At 41.0% G+C, this 23,596-nt stretch overlaps 1 long non-coding RNA gene across 14 annotated transcripts in view; it reads left to right on the forward strand.

Annotated features, from left to right (window-relative positions):
• LOC105666053 overlaps positions 1-23,596 on the forward strand; it is a 177,982-nt gene that overhangs the window by 11,768 nt on the left and 142,618 nt on the right. For 6 of the 14 annotated variants that reach the window (XR_002308030.2, XR_007225037.1, XR_007225039.1 and 3 more), the window contains 2 exons: positions 5,289-5,338; positions 5,793-6,099. This is a non-coding gene — a long non-coding RNA (uncharacterized LOC105666053). The remainder of the gene's footprint in view (positions 1-5,288; positions 5,339-5,792; positions 6,100-23,596) is intronic. The other 8 variants (XR_002308031.2, XR_007225038.1, XR_002308032.2 and 5 more) reach the window with 4 other exon arrangements.

Genomic DNA, 23,596 nt, shown 5'->3' on the forward strand with positions numbered 1-23,596 from the left:
TGGGACGAGGAGATCCACGAGCACACGGCCGGAAAAGGAAGAGGAGAGGGGCTGGTAGAAAGAGCAAACGAGCTGTGGAAGATGAAAGAAGGACGGTGGTATCTCGTGGGTCGTAGTCGAGAAGAGCGAAGAAGGAAGAAATAGTGGTCGTGGGTCGAGGGGGGTGAGTTGGAGGGAGGGTGGGTGGGGGGAGGCAAGAGAGACACAGAGGGAACTTGTTATGCTTTGAGAGATATGGCGGAGGCCTGCGGAATACATAATTTTGTAAAGACAAAAATGCTGCGGTCGTGCCTCGGTGGAGTCGCATTTTTCCTTGTTTCACGAAATGTTCAGGCTCGCCTTCCCTCCCACTCCCTCTTTTCCGTTCGTGGTCTGCTCCTTGTCCAAGCTTCTCCCCGCGCATCATCCCTCTCTCGTTCCTCTAGTAATGCGCCGCGGAATGAGAAACGTTTTGTAAAAAATGTATCCGCATCTTCGCAACGCCGCGGCTCTACCGGCCATGTCCTTTTCCTTCTTCCGTTCTCTCGTTTTCCCTTCCTTGCTGTGTATGGGGTAACATGCTGTACAGAATTGTGCGCGTGTTCTTGGAACGCGATCAAATGAATTCTGATGTACTTGAAGCGTTCGTTTCGCTGTCGATGAGGGAAACATGCGGCACGGCACGTGCCATTCAACTTTTCTAATTTCTTCAATGGCGGTGCAGATTGAACACCATTGTTACTAATTGATCTTTATGGTGTAGAATTAGTTAATCTTGTCTCTCTCCCTCTTCTGTTCTTCAGATAAGAACGTGTGAATCTAGATTGATTTCCACCGATGAAATTTTTATACGAGTTCGTGAAAATAATTCTTAGTTGTATCAGCCTTGAAAGTAAACGTATACTTCATCCAAATCACATCGTCGAAATGAACAATTTTTATTTCTTATAAGCGAACGAAATTTCAGTTATAGAGGGTTAATTATTAAAAACCGCGTTTTTCGTTTCAACATACATTACACAAATAACAATGACGAATATCACGATCAGAATATCTAGATGATGTTCTTCCGTACGATACACGCAAAGAAAAAGTGCAGCGTTGTATTGATAGCGCATTGAGATTTCAGCTTCTCGTTTTCCTCGTTTCCTGTAGGTCGCGTGGGTCGGGACATATATCACGATTTACAAGCTAAAGGACACATTCCCGGACAATAATTCTCGAACTGAGATATCGGTGGGGTCGTAAAGAACGACAAACTATTGTCTTAAGGACAAAATGTAGCCAATAAGTGGTCGTGCCACGGAAATAGGCGAAATGCGTGTAACGGTCCTTTTCTGAGGGAAAAAAAATTTCCATAAACTCCGCCGATCCTTTCGTGTGATCTCCTAGTCCCTTCCTCGTCGTTGGAGTCTGTTCTCTCTTGTCCCCTCTTACTTTCACGCATAGTTGAGATCCCTAACTGATTTTAGTGGTTTCCCTTTGACTTTTTGACGTCTTACAAGGGCCGACAGCCATTCAAATACTTCTGTAACCGCGCGCGGGGACTGTCGCCGCCATAACTAACCTAGGATAACTCTCTGGGAACTTTGCCTCTCTTTCTCTCCGCCGAATATTCGCCATTGCTCTCTCAACTACCGCTCCTTTTCTGCATCAACTTTTGTTCAGGGTTAAAACGGCCCGTTTTGTGGTTAGGAAAACTGTTAGGGTACCATGAATTATTGGAATTTGATTGTGCTTAAGTTCTCCAGCAACGAAGGTTGTACAACTTTGACAACGTTGATAGGATCAAACATAATCGTAGGGTTAATTAGGTATCGTTATGTTGCACCTAAAGTTGCGAATAATTGATGAAAAGTTCACTTCAACATTACACATGATACTTTTATGTTAAATTATGATTTAAACGTTTCTGTAGGTATGTTTGTAGCTTTTGTTAATGTCAATGTATAAAAAATGTATCTTGCAATATGATTTCTGAAAGTATATTTCATTCTTTTACGTACAAACGATATCGAACATTATGATATTGACAATCGAGCTTCTAAAAATCAGATTAATTGAAAACTTTTCGTCAATCACATAGCTACAACAATGATCTCCAAGGAATGTTATTTAACGAAACTTCTCATTATCGAGAATCTTAATACGTTCCTTCTAACTGGAGGAACCGCCTCAACTTATTGGCAGGAGAGCAAGCGCAATAATTCGAAACGGCTCGATCTTCTTCAAAAGCGGAACTTCGACGATCCACCGAACTACGATGGAACTTTTCTAGGTCAAACCCCTTCGCGTTCACATAACCCACTTCCGTCCAGAGGTTTTCCAACCACTTATCCGCCCTAGCACGACGGTTCTTTCAACACAGAGAGGAGTGGATAGACGGAACGAAACGAAGGAGACTGAAAAGTTGAAATGGGCAAAGTGTGTCCGTGAGATTCAGAGAAACGCGAGTTCGCCTCGCAACTGTGGAGTTTGCATTCTGGCACGTATAGCAGTTTTCAAGATGGGTATTTGATAGGATGTGGACACGTAGGCTATGTATACGCGGCGACTCGGTAGATTAGGATGATATAATTACAACATTAACATAAGTCACCGGACAGGCACGGCCGCGGAATAGTAATCGTGTCGAACACGTGTGCGCGTCATCGCTGTTTCGTTTTACTGCACTTCGTTTCTAGGGACAGTGCCGCCTCGCCGGGTTCACGTGCGTTTTCGTCGGCTGGATATCCTTCTCTTAAATACCGAGATATTTATCGCGACGTTTCGCGCAGTCGGCCACGGTCAACTTATTTTCCGAATTTAATCGTTCGACCATAATCACCTACTATGCATAATTATTAATCAATTGAGCTTAATTACTTAACTTGATATCAAAGTTATTGAGAACCTTTGACAACGATTACTCGGAGTAACTTCAGCAAATGGGAGCGAAGATTGACCGGTCTTTTTCAAATTAATCGAAATACTGCTATAAAATTTGGAAGATATATCAGAGAGGTTTTGATTATTATTTTTGTATTGTTTAGTTACTCCAAACATACTTGTGTATACATTACATTTAGGGCTCGTACATAGAAAATTGTAATAGTTTAGTTTCGTTTAGTATATTGGGAGATCCAATCGGTGTACAAAGAAACTTTGTCATTTTACGAGAAGCGCAGTCATCTTCTTTTTATTTTCTTTCTTGTAGTCGATATCTTTGTTACATTATGTTTCTTCAGAACCTTCGGAAGGATATTTGTGAACGTGAAAATAGCGATGCAGGTGGTCGAATGGCATAATTCTCTATGGCATAATTAATTCACAACAAACATTTCAAACAAGTTCTAAAGAGAATGGACATGATATTCCGGCCTTAAACTTGATCCGTAAATGCGATACGTAGCTCGAGCAGCAAAGTTGATACAAATTCTTTCATTCGATGAACGTGGGACGAAAAATTTCCGCGATTCACTGGCTCGTGGCCCGTTGCAAGCACGGTCGAGCCTGTCGCGTAACAATTTCCAAATTGCCGTGAAATCCGCGATCCAAACGTTCCAGTGGAGCACAAAGAAAAATCCGTTCCGCGGCAACAAGCAACGAGCCAGAGAAAACAGAGACGAAAGAAAAAGGTGGAAGCGAGGAAGATAGAACGGAAGGGAAAAAAAGAGCGAGAGGGAGAGAGGAAGGAACACCATGAAATCAGGAACCTGACTGGGCATACAGCGTTCGGAAAGTTGGTGAACTGATGAAGCAGTCAGGCGATCATAAAAGGTAGGCAAGTTGAGCGTTGCCTGATGAAGAAATAAAAGTGTATACCTCCGTCTGACCCCGCTTCCCTCTGTCCACGGTCCAACCGGTCGGAAGGTACAGAAAGCACCGAGATAGGGTTGCGGAGGCAGGCAGATTTCGCTCCCTCTCTCTTTTTCTCTCCCTTTCTGGGTTTATCCGAGTCACCGATCGCGTAGATTCCGAGAAGCAGCCGAAACAATATCATAACTCGTCGGCCCCGGGAGCCCATGGCCGTAAATAGAAATGCCTGATACCGCGAGAGAGAAGAGACTTGCTGGCTGCCCCGGCTGCTTCGTATTCCACCCGCGCAAACGGGGCTCCATGATAATTATGATGCGTCTTGGAGTCCCGCGCGATCGGTTTTTGATGTGGTTGAGCCGCCGAAACGGTCCCCGGTACCGGTTCGCCTTCATTCGTGATAGAAATTTCTGATCGATCTTCGCTAGTTCCACATTTTTTCGGCGGCTCCGCTTGAAATAGTATGGTTGGTGTTTCTTCGTATGATAAATTATTCTCTGAGGATAATGCCCTCCGATCGTTATCGATACGCGGAGGAGAAACTAAATGGTTTCGTGGAAGTACGCTGGCAAGATTTAACGATCGGGAATATTAGAAATCGCTGTAAAATATTTATTACCTTATTATTTTTTATATTAAGTTACACGTAGGGTTAATTAGTTCCGAAGAAATACATCGTCGTTTTGTTGGAAGAATACTGAAACTAGGAATGTCAATATTTTAGCAACTCGATACATACCTGATAAGACAGAAACATGACGAATGTAATTTCAATCGTGATACAGTTTGATGTAGTAAGAGCAGTCGTGCAGGGATGGAGTTATTCAAAGGAAACTGGATCGTTTTGGCGATGCTTTCATAGATTCTGGTCCCTTTGACGATTTTATCCATTCTCTACGGTCCGAATCTTTCAACATTCGCCACGGACAGCTCCGGTTGGCTAGCTTCGGCTTTCAGGACGAAGAATAGACACTAGAACCACGGGTTGCGCTCGCTTAATCCGCGAATCGAAGCTTTCATGCATAATTCATGGCCGCGCCTTCGCATCCCCGCTTCTCCACGCGGCGTCTTTTGAATCGGAAACTTTTGGAATTCCCTTCCCGACGGGAAATTTATCGCGCTTACGGCATTTACGTCGCCGAGAAAACTCCGCGTTTTACACCTCCGTGCTGCCCCCAAGAAGAAGAACGATGCAACGTTGTATGAGATCTATTTTTCTTTCTTTTTCCTTTCCTCTTTCTTTTTAATATGTTGCTAGCAAAGCATTTTTGGCGCAAAGGGAAAACATTGTTTCGTTCAGCTGAAAAATAGAAACTATTTGGATAAAGTTGCTTCAGAGGTCGGGGCGTTTCATGGGTTTCTATTTTTTATTTTTTATTGCGTGTCAAAATGCGATGCACTCGACTTAAAGATACTTAAACTTCATTTGAATAACATTACGACAATTAATGAAACACGAACTAAGCATTGTGTGCAACTGACTAATCGTGTATTCTTACGTTTATTTGTTATAGCACCTTTGATGAACACCTTCTGGATTTTGACCAGTAAATGCGCAGTACGAGTAAGTAACTTGTATGTATATTTCATACGTCTACTTGAAGCTAAACCTCAAAATCTGTCAAAAAGATTCGATTTAACCACCGTCCTGAAACTCAAAAGTAGAAAACAAATCATTTTTCATGTTTAAAAACGCTTTATTTAGCGTATCAATCGCTCCATATAACCTTCCATTCTTGCCACAATGCTCATCATAAGAAACGCAGGTATCGAACTCTAAAAGCTCCAATAAAATCAACCTAATATATTTCCTTTTCTTTTTTTTTTTTTTTGTCTAAAGGGCCATAAATTTTCAAATAACACAAAGCAACCCCAGTGAGGGTGGTAGGAAGGAAAAAAGGTCGTGATTAATATTTGAGAATTTATTGGATGACGGTGTTGGATGTGAACACCGCGTTAATCGTGGAAATCGGCCCGAATGGATCGAGGACCGCGACTGATTCGCTGATACAATTTAGGCATGCGGGTGTGAGACCTTCCTCCCCTTGACTCGGTGTCAATTTCAATTGTCCGTTGAAGAGATTGATACGGGCGATTTTGGCTGGCTGATAGCAGTGTCATTCAACGACAGGAGCACGTCTACCATAAATGCAGAAAACGTCGTTTCTGTACCGGAGGACTCGAGAGAAGTTTATGGGCACGTTTTTGGTGGCCGCTTTCGGGGAACGATGATTTGGGTAATTCTCGTTGGACGGAAGATTTCGGGGCCCGATTAAGCGGAACGACTGATGAAGAGACTTGGAAATCCAGCTCTCCGGCTGAAAGGTACTGCGTACTTAATAAAGATGATGACAGTCGCGAGATCCTTTGTGAGCTACTCGAAAGGCCTACTAGGCTCTTCTTTTTCGTGGAACCAACTTGTACGCTTAAAACAGCTCTGGTAAATAAAACCGGCGATAATCTGGCCAATTATCTGATCTAAATCTGGCGAGGAAGTAATTTTTATTAGACATTCTCTCGTAATAATAAGCAGTTGGCCCTTGTACGTGCTTGTGTCTATGTTTCTTATCAAGTAAACTGATCTACGAGCGTGTAATAGAGCTGGATTCAGGATCGATCGGGAAACGATTCGGTGAGACGAGTCAATACAAAGTTCATTAGAAAGTTTTCAGGGTAAAAGAAGTATAAGAAACTGTAAGTGTTTGTCAAGCCACCATTCCCATTGTCAGTGAGCCTTTTTCACGAGCGTGGCTAATGGATTTATGGTCGCAAAATTCGCCGACCAGACATGTCTCGCCTTCGTACAATTTCGGAGACGATATTAGCATTAGAGAGACGAGCAAAGTCTGGCTGTGGGCAAGGTATGGCCCAGGTAGATCATCCTACGCGTTGCTCCAACAACGACAAACCACACCCGCCTTTGGACAATGGGTGACGCACTCCACCGTGCCCCGCTCGCCTCCCTTTTTCTTGAATTATGGCTTAGCTGCTCCTTTCGCGCCGTTTCAACTATCGTTCGACCACCATTCTGCCGATCGAAGATCTTCGAATTACGTATGCTTTTACGAAGCCTCGCAGCTCTGAAACAGGTAGATCTGTCGAGAAATTAATAGCGGTAGATAAATGGGGATTATAAGTTTCTATTTATTGGATTTTGTGATATTAATCGATTCTCAGAGATGTTCTTATTATTGTAGTTTATTTCTTTCATTTTTCTACTCAGCCTGTATTTCTCTTTGTTTCAGCAGTTTATGATACTATGAGATACATCTAGGGATGCGTGTAAAACAGATTTGAGAAACTTATATACCAATATTAAAATGCGGTATTCGGCTGAAAATTTAGAGGTTTTAGATCTCCACTATCAATAAATAACCGACGGAAATAATTTTTCCCTCGACCTAGGAAAGGACTAATCGATTCTATTAAGGACAATCTTTCAATACTGACTCAAACTTCCTAATCTTCTGTTTCCAAATTCCTGCATTCTTTAGGAAAAGAAGATTCGGAATTTGGAAACTTTGTGATATTCGTGCAATAACTTAGCAATAGAAAAATCGAATTTAATATTTAAAATACGAATTGCGTACGATAAAAATGTGAATATTTCAGTATATCGACGCTTTAGTACACATATGATGTGTATTGGATGTAAATGAAGACGCACGGATTAATGTCTTTTTAATTAATCATTAGTCAAAGATATAAGGAATAACGTACGCCATGACAAATGTTTTTCTATAGCCTATGAAATAATGATAAATTAATACGTTGATAGTTGTACCAGGGCTCCTGTTGATTGCGCAATTACTCTGGCTGTGATTTAGCATCAACGCAACTTTACGCTCATCGAAATGTCGTCAGGTTCAACTTATAGATTGTTTTGCATCGCTCGAGATTAATGAAGTTTCGTTGCCATTACATAATTACTGCAAAGATTTTTATTGTCCCATCGTATATCATAATCGCTGACATTCAACGAACACGTGCAAATCATATCTAACTGCAACTTGTAACTCTGAACTGTTTCTCGGATAAACTCTCAATGATTATGCAAGTTGTATTTAACTTTCGAAATGTCAGGAAATGGAAGAAATTTAGGAATTTAACGTTAGTTATATCAGTAATATACTGTTCTACAACTAACGATATGTTCGTCGAAATCTCTTTTCCGACAAGCGAGGAAAAATTCGCTTTCTACAAAATCTACAGCGAATACCGGTAATTCTTCAAAAGAAAAATAAGCTGAGGAAACATATAACCCACGCTATGTCAAAACCGCAAATGTGCAAATTTTCCCAATAAAACATAAACTGAAGTCTTCTTTCCTCTTCCTTTAATTACATAAATTAAAATGACAAATGCGAAGTTACAATGATGATTACGCTATGAAGCTTCACTTGTCTTCAAGATTATTCGATTATCCTTTATTCAATTGCAAACATCCACTAGCTATTTACATAATCTTCTATTCCTGACACGGATGTCTTACAGGAGATATGAAGACGATGCGACGTAACCTTCGAATTCCTCCAGGAAGTTGATCAAACAGAAAGAAACGCAAAGGGAAGAAGGAGACGAGGCTTGATTACATTGGAAAAACAATTTAGCATGAGCGTGCAGTACAGTGGCGCGCGGGGCCATCAAGCCATCACTGTCACGTCGACAGGCGACTATCCGCGATCTGCACAATAAGTCAATCAGCGGGTCGATCAGAAGTAGACAGACCTCCAGCCGCGCGACGTGAAACTCCTGACAAATGATTCTGCCGATACGAGGCTCGAACCGGAGCCAGTGACGTCTTCATACGGTCTCGCGGTGGCCGTATAGCCCGGTCGCTTGTCCGTCACACAAATCGCCCAACCAGCCTTCCAAGATGTCACCGATTTATTTTACGAGATGGCCCATCGTCCTGGACGCGCCGCGCCCCCTGTTCACGCTTGTATTGAGTCCTTACGCGACGCGTCCCACGGACTCCTGATATACACCGACACGTATCGATGCTTTATTGGGATCCATTACCTTTCTACGGCCGCTATAAGTCGTCTCCGGTGGAACGCGGCTCCGGATATCGGTACAGGTTTCGGCCTGGGCCCCGGGGACAAACCGGGGAAAAAAGGGAAAGAAAGTCATAAGGCATCGCAATCACGTTCTCCGCTCGGAAGATCGAACGTTCAGATACAACCAAGATTTCGGCCAAGCTTCCTTGCTTCTTCGATGATTCTGACTTCTCGGTTCTTTCTATTGCTGTACTATTTTATCTTGTCTGGCAGCGTCGCTTCGCAGGATCGGTTGATAATCTGTGTGGAGCATTGTTTGAGATTGAATGACGCGTGTAGGACAGGTGTTGGGATTCCTCAAACTGCTAGAAAGTTGGTGTTGTATATATCTAGATGTAAGAGAAATTGATTTTCAGTAGTGATATTATTCGGTCCTTTTCGGTATTTTCAGTGGAAGATCCAGAGGAAGTAGATATATTTCTTTATCCTCGACATTTCTTGCATGTTTGGCATTTTAGATATAAGAAATACATATTCTCAATTCCTTATGACGTTTAAGATGTGAAATTTATCTGGCGTTACACCGTCGAAGGATTAAATTGTTAGTTTAAAAATTACGTAAATGTATTGAAATTTCCCATAATTGCAACTGATTTCTAGCGTGGTTATTCTTCGTGTCCACATATTTTAAAGTATCTAAAACAATTCTTCCCAAAATTTCAAAAGAAAATGTACAGGGCTGATTGTCTACTATTAACACAATAGAAGAGTGACAACTGCCCTTTCCCATAAAACTCAACTACTTTCTAATAGCACCAGGTCCAACAAGCAAATCGGTTGGCTTGGTTGAAGCGAGAAGCCTACTAAACGCAAGAATGCCGAGAAAATGGTGAGGACAAAAGGTGTGGGACCGGCCAGGCAATTTCCTGGTAGCCCCAGCCGGAAGACGGTCCTTGGAACAACCCTTAATTACGGCCAGCAATTAGAAAATTGCGTCAGTCCAACCTAGGCGCAATTTATCATCATCTCTTTCGAACTATCGACCTGTCCGATTCCTCTGTCTGCCCTCAGCGTGTCTTCTCAGGATTGCTCTGGATTTCGAGTCGATTTTACCTGACCAGAATGAACCAGGTAGAGAGAAATAGAGAAAGAGAGAGAGAGAGAGAGAGAGAGAGAGATATCGAAAATTGCAAAAGTAGCGAATAGAAAGCTTTACACAGGTACGAGACCGGGATGCAACTTTCATTCCCGTGGTAAGAAAAATTGCCGAACATATTTCACCCGTGCTTCCCGACGGGGCTCCTAACTCTCGATGGCCTGGCCGATATTCGTCCGGTCTTGGAGAAATAGATCGACGATCGGAACCATTATTCAGGGGCGACCGCTCGAAAACCAGAGGACGGATTATGCCGGTGGATCTCCGGGTAAATTGGATCGCATTAGATGCACGCAGGAATTAATGGACTGTGTTATCGAGGGAGCAGGTTGGTCCAAGAAAAATGTGTGACGAAAAAGTTTGAATTATTTGGAACTTGATGGCTTATTAATCGTGTAAAACTTGGTTATTTGATTATTGGTAACAGACTTGTACAGGTGAAATCTGATTTCTTTGATATTTGAATTTTATTGTATTTTGTTTTATCGTTTATTAATAGGGCACATTATAGAAAAAGAAATTTATTACCTCTATTAGGAAGATTTATAATAGAAATATGAAAACCATCGTGAATAATCCAAATAATTATGTGATGTTTTTATATGAGTTTAACTGTGGAAAAGGCGATATAAAGGAAAAGACTCAAGACATTTCCTATTTCGTGTAGATAATTTATTAATGGAAAAATTATTATAGAAAAACTGTAACATCTTCGTTCCAATAGTTTCCAAATGTCCAATAATAATTCTCTATATTGCTTAAGAATATTTGTTAAGAATCCATTGATTTCTCAATTTTCTTAGTAAATAAAATACACGAGCAAGAGATATTTCGTGGTTCGAGAACTTCTGATCCTGAATCGACTGCTATTTTCCACAACATTCCTAGTCGGTCCATTATTTATCAAGTTTTGATATATTCCTATTTATTATAATTTATGCGCGATCAAGCGTGTCCAGACTGACTAAGAATACCGGTTTCTATTAGCAAGATTTAAATCATGATGTCTAGCGGTGCAATTTATCTCGACCACGATTCTTCTTCGTTTGAGCAGTATAGGTATCCACAAAGACAACTTTTATTGCTTTCTTAACACCTTCCAGATGCCCGTACACTTTTAAACAATTCGTATGTATATCTCCAATTCTCGTTGATTCCCAACGACTGCTGAGTCAACATATACAAATTGCTACGATTTCATAAGTGTCTATACAAAAACAAGAAGCAGAGAAAAAAGAACAAAAAATTAAAAATGTAGAAGTCTTCCAGAAATGATGGTTCCCAAGCAGTAATGTAGTTATTGCTGGGTTACAGTTGCTATGAAAGATAAATCCATATCTACACTTTAATTTTCAAATGATACATTTTTTTAAACAGATTATACATTTATACAAGTTATACATTACAGGAAATCTAATATACTTGAACCTAATTAATCAACATGTAAATGTAAATACTTCTCCTAGCCACTGTACATATCCTTATTATCTCTGCCCACGCGCAATTTTTCGCATCGACATCGTGTCACCAGGCCGTGTAGCGCGTCGATTTTCAATCTCATCCGGGTGCAGCGCGGCGGTGGCATCCCGGCTACAAGAAAAATTGATACGTGGGCCTCTAATGGCCCAACAAAAACGGACCCAACAGGGACGCGACAACAAAAGCGTATGCATATTATGAATGGATGGACGAGGCGAAGGAGGAACGGATGCCAGAAATATATTGCCTCGGTGCACCCACTCTCTACGAGTTGCACACGTGGTCTCGACATGGGGGTGGGAGGGTCAAGGGGGAGACAGAAAAAGCAGGGAGGAGGTGTAGAAGCGCGGAGAAAGAAACGGAGACAAGAAGAAAGAGAAAAAGGCGGGGTCCAAGGAAAACAACAGAGACAGAAAGAAGCAGAAAGGGGAAGAGAACAGAAGAAGAATCAGAAGAAGATGAAGAAGAAGAAGTTGAAGAAGGAGAAGAAGGAGGTGGAAGTAAAGGAAGAAAAAGGAGGATAAAGTTGCGAAGCTCGCGCATCCCTCCTTTTATCTGCCTTTGTGACGAGGAACAGGCGAGGCCTGCACGACAGAAAATTAGTAAAATCCGGCGGGTAGCGCGTGGAACTGTCTGTCCTGGTGCCCAGAGTCGGATTTATAAGGAGCGAAGCCACGATTTATGCCGGGGCCTTGGTTATTTATCGATTTCGATGGTGCACGCGATATCGTTGCACGGATATCGATACGTTCTTGCCTCGAACTCCGGTCCTGCGTTTCTCTTTTTTCCTCTCTCTTTCTCACTCTCGTTCTTCCTCGTCTTTTTAGATTTTGTCTTTTTAAGTGATTTTCAGTTTTCCACGTGTTTTTAGAAAGTGCCTACACGTTGGCGGAATGTGGTGATTGAAGCGTTGAAATTTAGAAAGGACAAATGAAAATGCCGTATATTCGAAGCAGAAAATTTTGCTGGCTGCCACGGCAAAATCCTATAAGCTGTCTATCGCGTTTCCCGAGTTCCTTGGAACTTCGGATTTACTTTGACCCGTAAAATTTATCCGAAAACTCAGCAGGAGCTCGTATCGGGAAAGGAAGCGAGGAACCACGCAATAAGGGGATGGAATAAGTTTTCAGTCAACACGTTGAATCCCTAAACACCTTATAAGTCTTTGCTTATATAATATCTGGAACCAATAGCGAATGCTACCTTTCCCCTTTAACTGTTAAAATTACGTACCACTGACTGTATTGTACAACTTAATATATCAGCTCTTATCTTTCTGCCGTGCTAAACATAGAATTCCTTAGACGATAAGAGAAACAAAAATGTATTCTCGCAGAAATCTCATATCTTTTAATTGTGAACGATCGATCAACTGTGTCGTCGATTCGATTATTTGAGAACGATGTTCCACTGAAGAGCTAGTTCGAGACGACTGAATAACGCGGCAGTCATCTCTCTGTCCTTAAAGGCCTTCCTCTTCGAGAGAAATCGTCCGTCTACTTTTTCTACGATAGATTAATGCCATAAACGGGGGAGCCTCTCTGAAAGACGAAAGATCAGGCCGATTACCCACAGTGAACGGGGCGCAGTGTTAGGGACGGGAGTGGTTTGCCGTGCAATTATTAATTCCAGGAAATCGATAAGCTCAAAGAGCTCCTCCCGAAGCCGCGCTTGTAATTATTGCCGGCAGAGTAATAGGAAGAAGAAGAGAGCAAGGAGCAGAAGGCAGCCCTCAAAGCACAATGCCACCCTCTAATCACGCATCGACTTATCGACAAGGAGAAGACTGAGAGCTCATGTTTTACCTACACCTTAGGACGTCAACAGTTCTTCCAGTCTGTCTAATAGCTAACCGTTCGACCGGGCTCAAACTACAGGAAGCACTTTCTTCTCCGTTTCACGCCAGTTTTAAACGAGCCACCGACGAATTTCAAGCCGAGCCATACTTCATTTGAATACTTTAGACCCCCATCGATGTCACCTAAGTGTGGTGAAATTTTGAGAAAATTGCTTTTTCTTCTATGGTATTGGAAAAGTGTATAATCGCTTCTAGATTTGATGCTTTAGATTTGTAATCGAATTCAAAGTTCAGCTTCCATGCTTTGAAAGAAGTTGGACGATGTTTAGGACATGTAAAATTGCAACAAGTTTCTTATTTGAGTAGGAGAGAAGTTTCTGGGAACTTTGGAAAGAAGTTTGGAAACGTGTGGCAAGGGCTTAATAACTTGGTTTCAGCTAGTTAACCTTAGTTTTTGTTTCTAAATTACGAACGGCTCCGCACGTGTCTCGTTCACCTTATAATTAACAATTAGAGCATTTCTTACATTTATGAATATTCATGAGGAGCGATGCTAAACGGTAGTAAATTCGTTAATGTGATTTCGCGGAAATTTATATCAAGTAGTAAACATGTCAAAAATCTCGAGCTAAAATGGTGATACATTTATGTACAAAAGATATTCTTGTAATCTTTTATTCTTTATAAATCGCCAATATCTGTGATATAATTTAAAATTATTTTATAATCTTACTACTTTCACATACATATGTTTCTATTACATTTTATTGCCATTCTATTAATATTCTATTTTCATTCATAATTAAATTCTTTTAAAGTAATTTTTTTAACGAGCAGAAAATAATTTGAATAATTTTGTGCATTGAGATTAATTGTAGTGGACAATAACAATATATTTTAAAATGTAGCAGCCGCTCATTGTTGATAACGCTGAATGTTAATTAACGGATCGATCGCAACGTCTCGTTAAAAATGTCCAAAGTAAATCTCTGGTTTATTATCCGGAACGCTTAGCTTTTTACGAAGCTAGTCGGCAGACCCTTCGATGGCTCCGCGCCAAGCTGTTACCGGGCGATTAATGCGTATTTGTGTGTATTTCGTAAGGATCCTAGAATCCAGTAACGTCAAGTTATTTTCTCCCCGGACACGATTTTTCTTCGCGAACACTTCCATAACGAATGTCTTTGCAATTATGATTGTCTGTTTTCGAAGTAAAGCCTCCGCTGCTACGGTAGTAAATTTAAATAGTTCGCGAAATTTATATAGTTAGAAAATCAGATTTCTACGGTTAATTATTGTAGGTTTTAGATTTGCGAAAAATTAGAGAATATAGGAAGAATTTCACAGAGCAATTGTATTAAGCTTTAATACTCATTGTAAGATATTCTTTTTATATATATACTTCTAAATAGGCGTATTGCAAACTTTCTGATGAATTCCTGCGTATTAAAATTTTTAATTTCATGCGTATATCTGAAGTAAGTATTTATATTCACGTATATTTGGTCGTACAGCTAAATAGTCAAACAAACTGATGAATAAGTATTAATTAATATGCTTGGAACAATGACCCATTGTAAAAGATTTTAATACAGGACGCGCCACGATGCATGCCTTGTACAGGGTATATTGCACATATTCAAAAGAATTGTAATAAATTTCTGCGACTGCAATTACAGCTAATTAATGACTTGTGGGAATGCCTGTTGTATAAATCATGCGTGTTACTGCTGTCGCTGACGGATGAATCATTCCTTAATATTTATTTTCGCTTCAAGGATAGGGTTGTAATCACCAAAGGAAATGAAGTTTGTAATTTTTAAACGAAACAGTGCACAATATTATTATTCCGAAACTGTTAGGCTATTTATTTCATAAATTAAGTATACGATGTGTTCCGGTATCCTATTAAATTTATGCTAGACTTTTAAATATTCTTAGGATCTCAGAAATGGATTTCGATAGTTCTTTCTTCTTTTGGATTCACGTTTTGTCTTCATGATACTCTTAATCTTAGGATATGATCAACAACTCCTCATACTTTTATTCAACTATCTACATACAAAATGTACTAGTCGTACACGTAACTAGGAATTTGAAATTAGTTTACTACGTGTTAGATAGTGAAGAAAATTTAATTCTGTTGTTTATGAATTACACCTCTATACGATCACTAATACCTCGTTTTTTACATTTTTCACATTACATCCAGCATTCCGCAGAAAAATAGTTAATTGACTACGAAGTTACTAAAAATACTGAATATTACCCAAGAAGATAATACCAATGTCCATTAATAAAGATTCACATGGAATAAAATTTCGTTCTTACAATTTTCCTCGGATTAAATAACAATATTACTAAACATTTGCGGATTAGTTTCCACGATAAGGGGAAGACAAACAAAAATAAAAATATCAAAGATCGGATACTGACAGTGCGTTTAAAGGGCTTGAAAGGTAGAAAAGAAACGGGAGGAATGTTACGATACCGGAAGCTGAGTGATAGCGGTTGCGATATCGGTCGCGGTACGACCTCTAGGAACGAGCCTCTGACCACGGTGGGCCCTGTTCTCTGTGGCTGTGGCACGGTGTGCCCTATAAGAAGTGATCGTTACTGCACGCCGCCCTATAATCTACACGGGCTAATGACGTCCATTACGTTACTGCGCGCCTCGGACCGCTCGCGTCGTCCGCTCCCTTGGCCACGGTCCCGATGCGCGACTCGGTGTGTTCTCGTGCCGATACCACGGCAAAGAACACACGGAACACACGCTAGGATTTCACACCGTTCCGTAGAGTAGTTCTCTGAGAGCACAACGACACACGGGCTATGTGATTTCTCGAACGATTTCAATTTTCTGCCAACGCTGTATACAGTCCCCTTCGTCTCTCACGACCTCGAAGCTTTCTCGTTCACGCCATCTCGACCTTTAATCGACTTTAGGTTGAAAACGAACGCCCTAACGCCGTTTCTGATCACTCGGTCAAGTTGTCTTTGACTCGCGCCATTTTTATGGCTCTTTTACCCCCTGCCGGCGGCACCTTTGCGACGCCATAATGGGAACCGCTGAACCTAACGCTTCGACACAAAACAGCTCGTTTTAATTCATCCGCGCGTCTGACGTAGCGTCCATTAAAGGCGGCGCCTTTCTAGGATCCTTTATATTCTTCCCGCTAGTGTTTCGATGGGAAATATCGCGCTGTTTGTGGATTACTCTACGTACGAAAGCGAAAGGGTGAAATTTCGAACACGAAGAAGGTAAAGAGGAAACTTAATCGTATTCCCTTCTTATCAGAACGACAACGTGGCTCATCCGGATTGATCGTGGAGCAACGTTCATGCTTCAACTGGAGAACAGTGTCTCCTTCCTCCTTCTGCCTGGCGCGTTTCGTTTCCACGCCCTATTCCATCGTCCCTCGACAGCCATAACTCGGTCGAGCGAAACAGAGGAGCGCGCGAGCGAGCGAGCGGAATCTGTGTGTGGCCGCGCGCAGGCATGTATAAATACGCGAGGAGAGCCGCGTATAACAAGTTATGGCAGATAAATTTATAGCATCTCCAGTGAAACGCCATTACTTTAAATGCACCCCTCTCCGTGCCGAGTGCGCTATCCTTCGCGGTCCTTCGTACTGGCTTGTCTTCCACCTCTGCCCGCGTCCCACAGCTCCGTTCGCGGTGTGTATCGGCTTTTACGATTTTTAAATAGCCCGCGCGAATACCTTCGACGTTGCAGGAACCGCGCCTTTTGTCCGGTCTCGATCCACGGATTTCAATGATCCCTATGGATCCCTTCCACTCTGCTCTCACTGGCTGCGATTTTACGGCCGGTGCTTCAATGCCGCTCCACTGTTACTGTATCTCGAACGCAGTTCCCAAGGGAACGTTTCAATGTGTGCCACTTTTTGCTACGTCGTAAAGAATAATGACGATGATCGCGACTTCGTTGCGTCACAACACAGGCTGTTCCTTGCCTTGCTACCTTTTGCTTGTTTTGATGTCTCAGCATAATAGTTACACTTTCCTTTGATGATTATTCAGATGTTTAATCAGACTTTGTTTGAGTATTCGTGATAAAAAAACTTGTAGGTTTTCTATTTATCTTTACAGGAAAATGATCAATTTTTCCTAGAAATTTACTTAAGTTTACTGCGATGTATTTTTAGAGATTTTGTTTTTGTTAGATTTTTTTCTACATATCTTTCATACTAATTTCCTCGGTAGAAAATTTTCGTTACAATTTACAGTAGTTCTAATGTTGTTATTATATAAAGGTTCACTAGAAAGTGAGTACTACACTTCAAAACCGGTCCTTGTTAGCCTTCTTCGACTACTATGAGTGATTTTAATCCAAACTTGATATTCTTTAAGTATCTTTTTTCAAGAGGACCGCTACAAATAATTGTGCGGCTTTTCTTGCATTTATTAAGATACTGTTATATCGCAAGAAAATATTTCTTTATCTATGTATATACGCGAAGAAAAGTCGATTTTTAGTGTTTCATTTATAACATTAAGAAAAAAAAAAGGAAGAGAAAAGAAAGAAGAATAAAAAATACTATAAGTGCACAATCGAAGAACAGTATAGGTTCAAAGAAAACTGCACAGATAAATTCGTGGGCGATAAGTCGAGAGGGTCGTGTCGTTGGTTGAAAACCCACTCCGTTCGCCGCTCTTCGCGAGAGTTCAAAGTTCAACCTCCATAATCTGGCCTAATCATGGCCCGGTGCCCCGAGTCGCTAACTTCTGTGACGTGTGCCAAGTCGTGGCGGGGATTCAGGAAGAGAGAGCGAGCAAGGGCTGGACGAGGGTTGGCGGGGAATATGGCGAGGGATATCAGTATCGCTGCGAGTAGGTTGCCAGGCGGGAATAAACCGTTTATCCCATATTATAATTAGTTAAATTCTTCGGGACGTGGAGGTGTCTTTACACGTCAGTCAGCCCACTTCGCTTCCAGGCTCACCCACCCCCGGGTCCCCATCTTTCCGCCTCCTTCTACTCTTCCTCCACCACCTCCTCCTCCCTCGACGTCGTGCGATCATCTCCAACGCAGACGAGCCAGCCGTTCCGACTCAACTCGTTCGCCTGGCCAGGTCGAGTAGGGATACGTAAGATATTAAACTATCTGAAAATTAGTTAAATCTTGTTTAAAAGTTGGCCGGAGAAGTATTTGCTAGCGGAGAAAATCGACAGCGGCTGCTGCAATGCGGCGAACTGACGCGTGTTCCCTTCCTTTCGCCGATGTTTTGTTCTTCGATCTCTTGTCACGTGCCTCCGTTCATTGGTCCAGTAATTCTTCTTTTTATTTTTCTACGAAAGAAACGAAGAAGTTCAAAAAGTCGATCTACACGAACTCGACGTTTTGCGTTTAGCTTTCTTCTCTTGAGATTATTGATCGATGCGAAACGAATACTTCGTTGCTTGATTGCTTGCACGGCTATAGAGACTCGGGCTGTGTCTTTCTCTGTTCCTCTGCTAAAGAAATGTATGCATTTACAGTGCTACGATAAAGTACGTTGTTTAGCTCTTAACGTAGCAATACAGATCGTCGATAATATTTTCTTGTTTATCTACAGCAAAAGTTTGAAAAGTCAGCGAAGAAGAGATGAGACAAGGGGAGAGCAGCTGTTTTCGGCGAGGCGGCACGGCGGCGTGATAATTTATTCTAAAGTCGTAGCGGTTAAAAATCGAAGAGCCCGATTGGAATCGGAACGGGCGAACAGGATGAGCCGAGCACGCGTGTAATCGAGAACGTCCAATTCTGAACGAGAGATTAACACGGTATTATTATTCTGACAGGATTTTAATTTCGTCCGCGGCGAAGCGATGCCCCAGCTCGCCCGTGAGAAGTTCCCGTTCGGTTTTCTGTGGAACGTGACGCGCGCGCGGCCATCAACTCCGAGGTGGGTGTATCGATATTGACGAGGGTGCAGGCCGTGACGTTTCCAGCTAGAAAGACCAGAAACACCCTTGGCTGCTTCTCAGCGGGGGCTGCCCACAAATTATAACTACTCGACGTGATGCTAATCTGGAGAAAGTTTGGAAAAGCAGGCTTGATTGATTCTAATTTATACGCGTCGCCTTGCTCGACCAGTCTATGCTAAATCCTCGGAAATCTGTCGAATCCAACGCCATACGCTCCTCAGGAATTCGGACCAGTTTTTCTGGTATTTTTCCAACAAAAAGATCTTGTATCTATGCAAAACGCTGCTATTAAAGAAACCTGTTCTTTCAAATTTTCACATAAAATGCTGATGTAGAAACAGGAAAGTTTCTCTTATAATACAGTGATATGGAAAAATAGAAATGTTTCGAGTTTTCCGATGGACATAAAGATGTTTGGTATTTTTTGTAAATCCTGTCACTGTCTAGTAAAGTAACTACATAATTTGATTGAAATATGTCGATTAACCTGTAACAAATAAAATTAATATTTTATATTATCCATGTATTTTTTTCACTATGCAATCATTGGATTAAGGAAATTCAAGACAACTTATTACGTAATTTAACAATTCTCGCAAACCTATTGAAAATAAAGCACAAAACACGTTAAATATTACAATAGTAGCCTCTATAAGACGCTAATTCTTGACAAGTCGTCCTTGCTTCTACACCTCTGCGAAAGAGAAAGAAAAGAAAAGATTCGTTTCACAAGATAAAACTAACCACTATACGATGTTAATCTCATTGGAGCACGTATCGTGATCTCGGAGCGGCGATCGGTTGGTGCGAAACGTGTGATTCGATCGGATTTTCAGGTCCACTAGATGAGAACCAGTTCCTTCGGTAGTTCTTTCCTTTCCTCGCTCCTCGCATCGATAGAACTCCCCCTTGGACAAATCCGCACCCGCACGCAACGATCGGATGTGTGTGCAGGGGGACGCGCGCTCGGCCCAGAAAGTCGTCTGACAATGGCGAGTTACCTGTTGAACATACGGACAGGTGACACCCCACGTCCTTTATTCGTTGTATCCGTTGCGTCGTATTTTATCGCTCGGAAAGTTTGATTTCTCGTCGAGCGTGGCCTACAATAAAATACTTTAGTCGGCTCCCACGCCGATCAGCAGTCAAGTGAGGCCGGATTACTTTCATAAATTTCCTCTACCCCTCTATCGACTCGAGGGATTCGTCGATCGCGACTGGAGAACTACGAATAATCCGGAGGTGCACCCACGTGCAGCCGTGGTATCGTTCTGTCTTGGAAAAAAAGCGAAGAATGAATCGTAGTACGCCGAAAGAAGGCGAAGAATGGGATGGATCGAAACGTCGTTAGGTTTTTCTTCTTCCTGCAAAACGCAGGAACAACGATTCAACGGTAAATGGTAGGTAGACTGAACGAAGAAGTTATGATTTATCGCATGAGTCATGCGGAAACCGAATTAATATACTATATCAAAATTAATATAAAGAGTGAAATTTGTTTGACTTTTGGACAGTTCGACATTAGCGCTGGAATTATCAAGTATTAGGTTGTCTAAAAAGTGTCTTTTTTTTTACTTTTTTATACAAACATGAAACCTAATCTGTCGAACATTGTGATCTTTATTTTGATAGAACAAAATGGATCATACGCAATTTGATAAAATAATATGAAACGAAAAATGTTGTGCATCCATTATTTCCTTATAAAATGAAAGAAACTTTTCGGACGACCTAATACTATGGTAAAAGGTATTGTGTTCCTCGCTTGATTTTATTTTAGCCATTTCCAACTAACAGACGGTAGCTGTTTATTTATGACTTCTTCAGTTATTCGTAAGTGCCAGGTTTAACTTTATTTGAAGAAGTTGTCATATCAATAAAATTATTTTGCAACCATTTAATCTCTATGGATATTCATTTTCATGGATGAGATATTCGATCTTTTGGTAATAGATGTGTATCTTGGTACTAGAATTTACAGAGTTTCAAGAAATGGAAATATTAAGACAGTTATATCGATGAACTTTATCATTTAACGAAGCGTCATTTCACTAATTGAGAAATTGATTTTCAGGCACCAGTATAACGGGTTTATACTGATTTCATCACGTCCAATTATCAACGCCCCATATCGCATAAGTTTTATCGCGAGAGAAAATTTACGATCGGTGTTCGATCAGATTCCACTACATGGAACTGGTTTTATCGTTCTTATCAATTAGAAAACATGTTTTTGCATGTATACAATATTAGCATATTAAACAGGTACGATTGTTTCTAGCTGTGGTAATTACGTCTGTCTTCGCCTCTTGTGTGCCGCGTTTTATTAAAACTCATCTGACTTTTTTTTTGCAACAATTTCCTCTGATACCTGCTCTGTCGATCATACTGATAAATTTCACGGTTTATGTTCCTTCAAATAACACGGTATAGCGTGTAACACTCGCCGCGCTTTATCTCATCTAATGTCTTATCCAAATAATTTGAATCGTTTTATTGCTGCACACGCGTATTTCTGAAAAGTATTCGACACATAACGAGAACTATATAAATGATTTCCTAGAAAAACAAAGTATGTACCTATAATAGTACTTTGCAGAAAGTATGTCGGAGAAATTGCGTGTAGAATTCAAAATATTTTATGTAAAAACTTATTTATTTATTTTTTAATATTATTTGTCATCAGTTTTGGAGACAGGTCAGTTTTTATTGATTTTCTAGTTGTCATATTATACAGGGTGTGTCTCATTATAGTTTTCCCACTCTATTATTTTCCAAACTATTCGAAACTATTTACTGTACGGAACATTATAATAGAAATATTGTTGTTTCGCTATCTAAACGATTACATACATGTCACCCTCAATTTAAACTCTAGAGATTCTACTACACGTGGTTATGAATATTCATAATCAGAGATTGTCATAATCAGAACAAAGCATAGCATTAGATATGATTCGTAGAAATTAAATTTTTAGTTGTTATTGCTTTAATTACCTTTTAATTATTCAATCTACTCCATTATTCTGTATGATTCTTTAGATATCAAACTGATGAATGATACATTATCCAATCTTGTTTTATTCAAAAACTGAGCGATCTACCTCCACAGTACTATCGATCGTCCCGAAGCTATTCGTGCACTATGCATTCTTCGAGTAATAAAGACTGTTATAAATTTATGGAATATGCATAATACAACATAAAACTAACATTTACATAGGAATGTGAGGAATTCCATATCATTTCCGTCAAGGATTCAAAGGCATGTACGAAATGGGGCCTCTAATCTGCACCGAAGCACCTTCGTCCCATCGAGACAGGTACGAAGCCCAAAACGTCATGGGTCTCAGATCGATTCCCTCATCGATGGCTTCTCGAGTGTAGCCTTGGATCTGACGTTCGTTTCTACGAGCTAAGCCAGCACCGATCGAAGGTCATCCGATACACACGCAGCCGAAAATCGAATGCGTTCATCCAGCAGGTATTCCAATGAGGCAAACAAGTCGAAAGAAAGAACGAAAGAAAGGCTAGAAGTGGAGGAAGAAAAAAGGACACCGGGACGATGAGATGTAGACGGATGGCGTGCTAGGATCTCGTAGTCTTGTTTTAGCGTCTACGAACGCTACCAGAGATGCTACCGGAGCCCTTTAGCCGACGCAGGGCGTAGCCTGCAGGTCCGATCATTACCGACATTGTCCGCTAATGGATATTTATGAATGCACCAATCAACGCCGCCACTACCGGGCTTCAATGCAATCAGAATCGATTATATAGATTCCGGCCGCAGACGCAACCTTCGATCGTCCTTGCGGACGCCTGCCTCGAGTTTTCGAAGCCGACCTTCTTACTCGTGGGCGGTCTTTGAAAAGCTTGGAGGAATCGGGAATCAGCGGCAAATTGTTAGCGGTGCAATTGTAGCGAACATGAAGCAGCTCCTCTTCTTCGCAGACTACTTGAATGGTATAGAAGAGGGTTGATATTCCTTCTTTCTGTCATTTTAACGGAGCAATTGAGAGTGATTCTAAGTGGAGCTTGTAATTTGGCTGTTGGATTGTGGATAAATCTGAATGATAGTTGACTGATGAATACCGTGTTTCTGTTAGTACGAAGTCTTAGATCCTTCAAAGGTGCAATGTATCATATTACGTTGTTATGAGTTTCTAAATGTTTGCAACAGGAAATCTATTATAAAGTGTGGTATACCGTAGCATCTGTGAGGTATAGTTTCATCGCGTTTGAATTTTACTGTACAACTTTCGACGTATTATTATATTAATTCATATGAAATATTAGGTAACAAACGCAAATTCCAACGCCATATAGAAACTCATATTTTTAATTAAGAAAACAAATATGAGCCAAAAATTAAGACGTTTGTTACCTTGTAGCAAATATCAAGTGACAATGGCTGCAGTATAAAAAGTACAAGAAAATGTATTTTTTCATAGCACTCTGAACTTT

This window comes from Bombus terrestris, chromosome 9 (genome assembly GCF_910591885.1).
Source record: "Bombus terrestris chromosome 9, iyBomTerr1.2, whole genome shotgun sequence".
Classification (NCBI taxonomy): domain Eukaryota; kingdom Metazoa; phylum Arthropoda; class Insecta; order Hymenoptera; family Apidae; genus Bombus; species Bombus terrestris.